General features: G+C 36.1%; 1 pseudogene; it reads left to right on the forward strand.

Moving 5' to 3' along the window:
• Positions 1-12,500, forward strand: part of LOC137628651 (lachesin-like) — a 912,210-nt pseudogene that overhangs the window by 498,466 nt on the left and 401,244 nt on the right.

Consider the following 12,500-nt stretch of genomic DNA (forward strand, 5'->3'; position numbering starts at 1 on the left):
TTATTATTATTATTATTAATTGCTAAGCTACAACCCTAGTTGGAAAAGCAGTATGCTATAAGGCCAGGGGCTCCAACAGGGAAAATAGCCCAGTGAGGAAAGGAAAGAAGGAAAAATAAAATTCTTAAGAAGAGTAACATTAAAATAAATATCTCCTATACAAACTATAAAAACATGAACAAAACAAGAGGAATAGAAACAAGACAGAACAGCGTGCCCGAGGGTACCCTCAAGCAAGAGAACTCTAACCCAAAAAAGTGGAAGACCATGGTACAGAGGCTATGGCACTACCCTAGACTAGAGAACAATGGTTTGATATTGGAGTATCCTTCTCCTAGAAGAGCTGCTTACCATAGCTAAAGAGTCTCTTCTACCCTTAACAAGAGGAAAGTGGCCACTAAACAATTACAGTGCAGTAACCCTTTGGATGAAGAAGAATTGTTTGGTAATTTCAGTGTTGTCAGGTGTATGAGGACAGAGAAGAATCTGTAAAGAATATGCCATACTATTCGGTGTAGTGTGTTTATTTACCTCTGATTATCGTATGCCATTAAACATTTTAGAACTGGACTAGTTATTTTAATTTTTTATCTTTATTCACGATAAAATGTTCTTTCGATTTCATTATCCATAATCATGGCACAATTATTTCGTAACAATTTGCGGCAGTTATTTTTTATTTTTATTTTTTATTTGTTTTTATGTACCTTTAACTTCTTTTTAATATTTTTAATCCACTTATATCCATATTTTTGTCCCTTTGTTTCTTATTTTCCTCTTGAATACGATGCGATTTCTTCATATCATTGCAAAACTGGACATGTTTTTCATTTCCTTGCCTCGTAATAAACACTGGACCTAGCAACTTCCATGTCTTCGTCTTGGAACAAAATTGGGACAATCTTCGTTTAAATTTTTGTAGGATAAAATTGGTTCTGTAGCCAATTTGAATGCTAGTTGGAACGTCCCTTGCTGGATATTTTTTTTTTTTTTTTTTTTTTTAAGCAGTGGCCTCTCCAGTAAATGCGAATGCTAGGCAAACACGTTAACACTGTACTACTACTACTACTACTATTATTATTATTATTATTATTATTATTATTATTATTATTATTATTACTTCCTAAGCTACAACCTTAGTTGGAAAAGCAGGATGCTATATAAACTATAAAAACTTTAACAAAACAAGAGAAAGAGAAATAAGGTAGAATAGTGTGCCCGAGTGTACCCTATAGCAAGAGAATTCTAACCCAGATAGTGGAAGACCATGGTACAGAGGCTATGGCACTACCCAAGACTAGAGAATAATGGTTGGATTTCGGAGTGACCATCTCCTAGAAGAGCTGCTTACCAACTTGATTCTACCCTTACCAAAAGGAAAGTGGCTACTGAACAATTACAGTGCAGTTCTTAACCCCTTGAGAGAAGAAAAATGGTTTGGTAATCTCAGTGTTGTCAGGTGTATGAGGACAGAGGAGAATGTGTTAAGAATAGGCCAGACTATTCGATGTATATCTAGGCGAAGGGAAATTAACCGTACCCAGAGAGAAGGATCCAATGTAGTACTGTCTGACCAGTCAAAGGACCCCATAACTCTCGAGGGGTAGTATCTCAATGGGTGGTTGATGCCCTGGCCAACCTACTACCTATTCAGTGGTACTGCTTTGGTCAATGCGTTTTGTTTAATAGGTGATTTTCACCATTTTCACAATGTACATCACTTCAAACACTGTCCTATGTGTTTAATGTGGATACTCATCATTATTTTAAGAAATACACTCATGATACATTCATATTTCAGCAGAAAAGTATTTCATTCTGGTCTTTTTAAAAGGGAAATAATGATTTCTAGTCAAGAATTTTGTCTTTTATCGCAGCAATACCTGGAAGCATTTTAGTCTTTTTGATGATTAGTTTTATTCGTTACAGTAACATTTTCTACTGAAAGATGACAAAAGTTTCCACGTAATTTTGCACGAGCCCTTTTAACTAAGGTAATAGTAAGAACGCAAGTTAGATTGCCAGGGAAAAACTCATCGTCGGTGAAAAGAAGGCACCTATAAAAAGTAAATTCCAGTTTCTATCTTATAGAGGATTTTTTTATGTCAAAATATACCTTCATACCAAACAATCTTTATAAATAGAAAATATATATGTTGCTCGCTTTCCCTCTCCTTATTTACTAAGAGGACATTGACGTCATTTCTGCTGAACAGCTATTATTCTACTAGTTTTGTTTGTTTTAATTTTCTGCCCATACGTCAGCAGCCCCAGGATCGTTTTCTTTACACCATAAACTGTAGTGTGTGCTACTCGTTTTACAGTGACAGCATTCACATTTTGTTTAAAGGGCATTCATGGGCGACAGGGGCAAGGGATAGCACAGTGTATTAGAGACGGGCCATTTAATACATATCATTGGCCAATCCTCCCTCGCTACTCGAGCTAGGACCAGAGAGAGCCAGGCAGTGGATGCTGATGACTCAGCAAGTAGACTTATAAATTCCCCCAAACTCCTAACTGTAGCTCACGAGGATGGTGGTGTTGCTGACACTGCTACAAACTATCGGCTCTCCGATTGTGATTCATTGACTTTTTTTAGTAGGGTAAGCAGTTGAGGTGACACAGTGACCAGTACCATAACGTAATGCTAAGTATACAATGATAATAGTAATAGTAATGAGGTTTGTACCAATGAAATAATTTTAGATTTTGAAATCACCGTTCGACATTGTCATATCTTCTTGCACTTATTTCTATATATAAATTTGTGCGTACACACACACATATATATACTGTATATATATATATATATATATATATATATATATATATATGCGTATATATTTGTATTTGTGCGTGTGTATTTATTTACCTCTGATTATTAATTTTCATATGTGACTATTCTTTTCCATATAGATGTTCAAAGACTTGAAATAAGTCTATCCCCAAGGAAGTGCATGCTCGTGTAGCAAAATTCAGACAACAAAAATGAGAGAGAGAGAGAGAGAGAGAGAGAGAGAGAGAGAGAGAGAGAGAGAGAGAGAGAGAGAGAGAGAGAGAGAGTTTGTTGGTTTGTTGGTAGTGTGTGTTTGCAAACTAGTAAAACTTCCGAATGCGTAGTCTTTCCTTGTGTCGTCTAAAGATTTCTGACTTTGTTTTCTGCTCTGACGTGCCTGCGGTTCAGTCGGGAATTATTTGAAAATCAGGTCAGCGGCATGACGCTCAGGACTTTACCTGAATTACAAGATGAAACTTCATCTGCCAGTTTCAACGATGTACTTTTCGAATTATCATTATATTTAATATTTTAGTCTAGAGTGTTCTTTAGTATACTGATTTATTTATCTATCTATCTATATATCTATCTATCTATCTATCTATCTATCTATCTATATATATATATATATATATATATATATATATATATATATATATATATATATATATATAAAAAACATTACAGTGTCATTGCCACAATACGAAACTTTTAGTTCTAATGTGTGTAGAAAAGTAGTGTTTTTGGATGTAATTATCTCAGCCAAAGAAGTTGGGAGGAGATTATGTTTTCGCCCCTGTTTGTTTGTTTGTGAAGACCTTCCTGGCCACAATTTTACTCACAGAGTAGTAAAACTTTCAGGGATTAATTATGTTGATATGTGGATGTGATTCAAGTTTGAAAATCATATGTCAAAGGTCAAGGTCGAGCTAAAGGTCGACCGAAATCACCCTAACTTTAATCCCAAGTTCGCACATGGTTGTCACACACTTCAAATGCGCCTACGGCCTGAATTTATTTTGGGAAAAGCAAGCATATTTCCAGAAGTAAGTTGCCGTGGCGGAGGTCTGCCCTCAGAGTGCTTTTCTAGTTTCTCAATTGATTCATAAAAAGCAAAGACAGTGTCTTTGAAATATTAGGTAATTTTTAGTTTTAATGTGTATATTGTAGTAGTTGTTTTAGTAGGTAATTTCTCCAATTTAAAGACCATATTTTCTGTCTTATAAGATTTATTAAGCCTTATAGGTCAGTATCCTGAAAGTTTGAAGAATGAAATATTCAGTATTTCTTCTCATTGAGTTATTTATGTGTTGGAATAGTTTATAGGTTTGTCCGAATTTATTCAATATCTCAGAAAATGATTCGGTTCTTTTGGTGAAATTACCAAAATGACGGTTGTAAGAACTACTTACAAAGCTCTATTATTTTTTTATCTTTTTTAGATTACTGTATTTTCAATAATTCACAAGCTCCAATGGATTCTTTAGACTAAAGTATTTCCAAGATTTTTCATGCTCCAATGAATTCCTTAGACTATTTCCAACAATTCTCATGCTTAAATGAATTTTTTAAACTATTTACAATAATTCACATGCTCCAGTGAACTCTTTAAAATTATTTCAAATTATTCCCCTGCTCCGATGAATTCTTTAGACTATTTCCATTAATTCACATACTCCATAGAATTCTTTAGACTATTTAAAATAATTCACATGCTTCAATGAATTCTTTAAATTATTTCCAATTATTCACATGCTCCAATGAACTCTAGATTATTTCCAATAATTCACATGTTTCAATGATTTCTTTAGACGATTTCCAATAATTCACATGTTCCAATGATTTCTTTAGACTGTTTGCAATAATTCACATGCTCTAATGATTTCTTTAGGCTGTTTGCAATAATTCACATGATCCAATGAATTCTTACAAAACTCTTATCATTCATTATCTTTTTATTATAATCATTTAGATAAACGCAAGGGCTACCATGATATATGGCCTACTATGAGATTCAGGGCCTCTGTAACACGGTTTTTCGCAATAATTTCTTATCTATGAATTTCATAAATATAACGCTTATTCAGAATGCACATTATATCTACACATAAATTTTGACTATATTCTGCATTACGTAGGTTGAATAAATTTGGTACTTATAATGTAAAAGTGACGTTTTTTGTAGACGGGCCAACTTATTCAGAGAAAAGGTTTCGAACGCACTCGTTACGTAACTTATGACGGCATTTCTTCCCTCTTGCTCGATCGATGATTGGCTATAGGTAACGAAAGCTATACCTCTGCCAACAATGACACAAAAGTTTAAATAAAAGCAAAGCAGTACATCTTTATGAACTCTGAAACCTCTCCACTGATAATTGTCATAATGAACAAACCAACAAAATATGTTAATAAATACAAAAACACTTCAATTATTAGTCTAACTCCCAAAATAAGTTTCCTAAGAAATTACAGTCTACTTTATAGGTCACAATCAGATTGACAAGGTGTAGGGAATAGTTGTTAATTTTCAAAAACGTAGTAGACAAGCTCATTGATAACTGCTATATCCAATGTCAAGCAATTTTTATTTATTGTCTATCTACCTACCTATTTACTGAGGAAAAAAAAAATAGAAGCTGGTACCGTATTTTGGCTTTAAACCTTCACCAATAATTATCGTCAGAATGATGACTTCATGAGGCACCACCCACTTTGGCCTCGTTATAATTCAGGATAACACTGAAGGCTATCTTGGGCATTGTTGGATCAGAAAATTTAAATTCTGGCTATAAAAACTCATTTCTCGAGTAGTTGTAAGAAGTGCTAAATGATCCTCAAGGATCCCAGCAGTTGGCCTAAACGTTTAATTCATGCATACTACTGTTGCGGCACTACTGCTACAGTAGTATTACTACGCTAGCACAGATACCCCACCCACATTTATGTATCGTTCCGCCATTCATAAAGTCTTTGTCATGTTTTTTTCACTGTGCAATAAGCCATGGCCTCCTCAGAAATTAAGTTTAACATTAGATGATAGGTTATTTCATTAAGCTGACAAATTATGGCAACTGGGTATGTTATTGCCGTTGTTGAAGCTAAAGATAAAGTATGGTATCATTCCTTCATTGCATTGTCATCTTTACTACTATTTGTTTGCTACATGTAGTAATTATTTTAAAGGATAAATGAATCATGTTCACTTTACTTCTATAAATTCCCATTAGATGTACAAATAAAACTCATAAAACTATTCATGATTTATTTACAAAATGCAGTCATGCCCAAAACATAGCCAACACGGTCGTACGGCCTAAGAAGAAGAAAAAAAATCATATCGGATGATCCGTTGGTCTGATGGAGAGTTTAGCACAAAATTCTTATTTTAACAAAAATAGTTATATAAAGACTGTTTACATACAATCTCTCTTTCTCTCTCTCTCTCTTGGTGGCATACTGAATAGTTAATGGAAATGTTCAAAAGCCTGAATGACATTACAAGTATTATAATCATATTACGCTAAATACAAATCAGACCATAAACATTGGATTTAAACTAGAAACTGAATAATTACCTATTCAGGCTATAGTAAATATGGCCACGGGCTTTCTTTTGACTGTATAAAGTTGCAAGTCGTAAGATAAATGCAGTTTTGCAACCACGCGGGCAATTCCAAATCCTGCTAGACATTCTTGACTGTTATGGGTTTCAGAGCCGATGGAACAAGGTGAATGGGTGCCTGGTGGATGGGCGGGGCAAAATTTTGTCAAAAGGTGTTTACATTGCTTACGTAATGAATGTTTCCAACTCTTGGCTCGTTATCACTGGCCATGGCGTCGGCTAGATCATTTTTACTCTATAAAAATTAAAACTATCGGGTTTAGGTTATTGATAATGCTGACAAAATTTGTGTGTGGTTGTAAAATATACATATGTCAACTTTTAGCTACATCCGATGCATTTATAAGGAGCAAAGTCCAAAAAACCGTGTTACAGAGGCCCTGAATCTCATAGTAGGCTATTTCCAGTAATTCACATGCGCTAATGAATATTCTCTATTGCAGTTTCATCATATAATATTTAAAAGTAGTATCGTAGTATCAGTTGCTCTGAAGAGATACAGATGAAGTTAAGCATCTTTTTCTAAAGTTCTGTTAAAGAGTTAACCTTGGCAATGGTGCCTTTGTGACCGGACAGAGGCAGTCATTTGGACTATTTTTACATCTGACCTTTTTAAAATATCATCGAATCCCAGAGGTTTGAAATGTTATTTTGCTTTCCCCAAAATAATCTTTGTTGGCATTCATTTGCGAAAGAAATATGTATGAAGAAAAAAGCGAGTACACATAAATATCTTTTCTTAGTAACAAGTAAACCTTAGATGTAACTGGTTTTTACCATGGACATTTTTTTTTTTACCGGGGTGAACCTTTGGTTATTCTCACGACATATAATTCCTCCCAAAATTACCCTGAAGTATCCAAGCCATCTCTCAAATTGATCATGGGTATGATCAGATGTAACCTTTCATTTACTCTCGTGCTCTCTCAAGCCAGATGCTGATCAATCTATTTTATGAATGGGACGGATGAGTGGTGTCAAGTATAATGATTTGGCTACCAAAGACTTTGTGTAAATTAGCTACATTTTATCATTGTTTGCTTCAACTCCACGCCTATAATGTTCATGAGAATATTGTTGTAATCTCGTTTGGTCTTGACTGTTTCGAGATATTGCAAAGTATTAAATTCGTTGCAGATGGACTTTTTTTGACACAGGCAGACAGACAGACAGATAGACCCCCCTACACGCACACACATATATATACGACATAATTTTCATTTGGACACATCCACACGAACATACAAACACACGTGCGCGCGCACACACTCACATGACACACACACACACACACACACACACATATATATATATATATATATTAAATATATTAAATATTTTATAAGAAATAAATTTCAATATTTTTTATTTTCTCCTTTCTATCCAAAATCAGTATTGTATCGCCTGCAAACATAAACCTTTCCAAACTTCATTTGCATCTATTCTTATCACATAACTGTACCAATAAATGTAGCCATTTCCCTAAGTTCTCCCTATATTTCACTTATACGGATATTGAACAATTATTATAGTACACTGTTGTCTCAAACCCATTTTTTGTCAAAAATTAACTCCTGTGACTGATTACATACGACAAACGGATGTTGAAGTAGTAACGGGTATCAATGGAGGTCTAGCGATAATCCATTTATTCTGTTTCATTAAGTAGGCTACTTATCACCTTTTTCAAGTTTAAGTATTAGCAGGAATTCCGGAGGTCATTGCTTGTCGTAGCAACGAATTGTTGGTAAGTATTAAATCATTAAAAGGACGTATCTGTTTTATACCGTACACTAAAAAATACCATAAAGATGGTAAAAATCATGGAATAAATTTTGCCAGGTATTTACCGTTTTTAAAACGGATATATTGACGTCAAGGATGGATATTACGGTCACCAATCCTTAAAAGATCATAACAAATTAGGGTCAAAATCACGGTCGCCTGTATTTACTGAAATGCGCCAGAGAACAGTATATTTTACGGAGAATTTCTGATTAAAATTACGGTTTTTGTTTTTTTTAACAGTGTAGATGTTCAATGAACAGAAACATTCACCATATGCAAGAAAAATTTAGAGGCCGCTATAATTCCAATATGCTTATTCTCTCTAGATTTGAAAAGCCTCTAAATTTCCCTAATTTTTTATTCGTAACTCTAGTGTACATTATGCATTCCTATTGGTCGAATATACAAACTTTTGGCCAAAAATGTATAGAGATAAAGAACTAACTAGAAAAAAGATCGTTGTGATTTTTACGAAGCAAGTTTTAGCTATGCTGTGACTTGAATATATGACGATCCCGACTCTATTTGAGCTTAATAACTGCAATAATGATGTATGATATCGGGCAGCTTTTGAAAAGGAAGGATTTGATCCTTGTCCATTTATTCTAGCTTTCTTTTCACTGTTATTTTAAGAGCAGATTTTGCTGTCATGAAATGTAAGGATTCTCAATTATAACGTTGCTTTTTTTTTGTCTCTAGGGATTCTTTTTGGTCACATAAATTTCAGCGTTTATTTATAATATCGAATAGTGCAATGAAAACTATATATATATATATATATACATATATATATATATATATATATATATATATATATATATATGTATATATATATATATATATATATACATATATATATATATATATATATATATATATATATATATATATATATATATAAATATATATATATACATACATACATACACGTACATACATACATACATACATACATACACACAGTGTTAAAAAGCCGTAATTGTAATCGAAAATTCTCCGTAAAACTATACTCTTCTCAGCCGTATTTCAGTAGAATACAGGCGACTGTAATTTTTACCTTACTGTTTTTATCTTTTACGGTTGGCGACCGCAATATCACTCCTTAACGTCAATATATCTGTTTTAAAACGGTAAATTTTAATTTTCACGGCAAAGGTTTAACTACTGTATATATATAGATGCCCCCTGTGGCCGCGGGGGCATAAAACAATTAGAATAGCGCCAACGTTATCCCTGCGTGTCGTAAGAGGCGACTAAAAGGGACGGGACGAGGGGGCTGGGAACCCCCTCTCCTGTATAAAAAATCCTGTGAGACAGCAACAAAGAGATGGAGCTGGGGGGAGAGTGACTGCTCCCCGCACTCTAGTTTTGGGGTGTTTGAATGTGCGTGGATGTAGTACGATAGAGAGTAAAAGATGTGAGATTGGAAGTATGTTTAGAAGTAGAAGGATGGATGTATTGGCCTTGTGTGAGACAAAGATGAAAGGAAAGGGTGAAGTGATGTTTGGTGAAATGTCTGGTAGAGTGTCTGGGATTGAAAGGGGAAGAGCGAGAGAGGGTGTGGCTTTATTGCTGAGTGAATGGATGACAGGTAAAGTAGTGGAATGGAAGGAGATATCATCTAGGTTAATGTGGGTAAGGGTTAGGTTGGGTAGGGAATGTTGGGCGTTTGTCAGTGCGTATGGGCCAGGTAGTGAGAAAAGTGAAGAAGAGCGGAATGAGTTCTGGAATGAATTAACTAGGTGTGTAGAAGGACTGGGTAGAAGGAATTATGTAGTTGTTATGGGTGACTTAAATGCTAGAGTGGGCGCTGGAGGGGTAGAAGGTGTCATTGGGAAGTATGGCGTACCAGGTGAAAATGAGAGTGGTGAGAGACTGGTAGATATGTGTGTTGAACAAGAGATGGTAATAAGTGCTATTTTTTTAAAAAGAAAGATAGAAATAAGTATACATGGGTAAGAGTGGCAAATGGAAGAGTAGTAGAAAGGGCATTAATGGATTATGTGTTGATAACTAAAAGAATGTTTGGAAGATTGAAAGACTTGCACGTGTTTAGGGGTATGGCTAACGGTATGTCTGATAATTTTTTGGTGGAAGGAAAATTAGTTGTAGCAAAAGAGTGGGGGAATAGAGTAGGTGGATGTAAAAGGAAGCTAGTGAGGGTTGAAGAGCTAATAAAACCGGGGGTAAAAAGTAAATATCAGGAAAGGTTGAAAATGGCATATGACGAGGTGAGAGTAAGAGAAACTGGTAATTTAGAGGAGGAGTGGAAGTTAGCAAAAGAAAATTTTGTTGGGATTGCAAGTGATGTATATAGAAAGAAGGTTGTTGGAGGCAGCATGAGGAAGGGCAGTGAATGGTGGAATGAAGGAGTGAAGGTAAAAGTGGAAGAGAAAAAGAGGGCTTTTGAAGAATGGCTGCAGAGTAATAGTATAGAGAAGTATGAAAAATATAGAGAGCAAAAGGTGGAAGTAAAGCGCAAGGTACGTGAGGCAAAGAGGGCAGCTGACCTCAGGTGGGGTCAGGGACTGGGTCAGTCATATGAAGAGAATAAGAAGAAGTTTTGGAAAGAAGTGAAGAGAGTAAGGAAGGCCGGCGCAAGAATTGAAGAGACAGTGAAAGATGGAAATGGAAGGTTGTTAAAAGGAGAGGAGGCAAGGAAAAGGTGGGCGGAATATTTTGAAAGTTTGCTGAATGTTGAGGATGATAGGGAGGCAGATATAATTGCTGTTCCAGGTGTTGAGGTGCCAGTGATGGGAGATGAGAATGAGAGAGAGATTACAATAGAGGAAGTGAGGAGAGCACTAGATGAAACGAGAGTAGGAAAAGCATCTGGTATGGATGGTGTGAAAGCTGAGATGTTGAAGGAAGGGGGTGTGACTGTACTTATATGGTTGGTGAGATTGTTTAATGTGTGTTTTGTGTTGTCAATGGTACCAGTAGATTGGGTCTGTGCATGTATTGTACCACTATATAAGGGTAAGGGAGATGTGCATGAGTGTTGTAATTCAAGAGGTATTAGTTTGTTGAGTGTAGTTGGAAAAGTGTATGGTAGAGTACTGATTAATAGGATTAAGGATAAAACAGAGAATGCAATCTTGGAAGTACAGGGTGGTTTTAGAAGAGGTAGGGGTTGTATGAATCAGATTTTCACAGTTAGGCTGATATGCGAGAAATATTTAGCAAAAGGTAAGGAGGTGTATGTTGCGTTTATGGATCTGGAGAAAGCATATGATAGAGTTGATAGGGAAGCAATGTGGAATGTGATGAGGTTATATGGAGTTGGTGGAAGGTTGTTGCAAGCAGTGAAAAGTTTCTACAAAGGTAGTAAAGCATGTGTTAGAATAGGAAATGAAGTGAGCGATTGGTTTCCGGTGAGAGTGGGGCTGAGACAGGGATGTGTGATGTCGCCGTGGTTGTTTAACTTGTATGTTGATGGAGTGGTGAGAGAGGTGAATGCTCGAGTGCTTGGACGAGGATTAAAACTGGTAGGCGAGAATGATCATGAATGGGAGGTAAATCAGTTGTTGTTTGCGGATGATACTGTACTAGTAGCAGACACAGAAGAGAAGCTTGACCGACTAGTGACAGAATTTGGAAGGGTGTGTGAGAGAAGGAAGTTGAGAGTTAATGTGGGTAAGAGTAAGGTTATGAGATGTACGAGAAGGGAAGGTGGTGCAAGGTTGAATGTCATGTTGAATGGAGAGTTACTTGAGGAGGTGGATCAGTTTAAGTACTTGGGGTCTGTTGTTGCAGCAAATGGTGGAGTGGAAGCAGATGTACGTCAGAGAGTGAATGAAGGTTGCAAAGTGTTGGGGGCAGTTAAGGGAGTAGTAAAAAATAGAGGGTTGGGCATGAATGTAAAGAGAGTTCTATATGAGAAAGTGATTGTACCAACTGTGATGTATGGATCGGAGTTGTGGGGAATGAAAGTGATGGAGAGACAGAAATTGAATGTGTTTGAGATGAAGTGTCTGAGGAGTATGGCTGGTGTATCTCGAGTAGATAGGGTTAGGAACGAAGTGGTGAGAGTGAGAACGGGTGTAAGAAATGAGTTAGCGGCTAGAGTGGATATGAATGTGTTGAGGTGGTTTGGCCATGTTGAGAGAATGGAAAATGGCTGTCTGCTAAAGAAGGTGATGAATGCAAGAGTTGATGGGAGAAGTACAAGAGGAAGGCCAAGGTTTGGGTGGATGGATGGTGTGAAGAAAGCTCTGGGTGATAGGAGGATAGATGTGAGAGATGCAAGAGAGCGTGCTAGAAATAGGAATGAATGGCGAGCGATTGTGACGCAGTTCCGGTAGGCCC

This window comes from Palaemon carinicauda, chromosome 2 (genome assembly GCF_036898095.1).
Source record: "Palaemon carinicauda isolate YSFRI2023 chromosome 2, ASM3689809v2, whole genome shotgun sequence".
NCBI classification, from domain to species: Eukaryota; Metazoa; Arthropoda; class Malacostraca; order Decapoda; family Palaemonidae; genus Palaemon; species Palaemon carinicauda.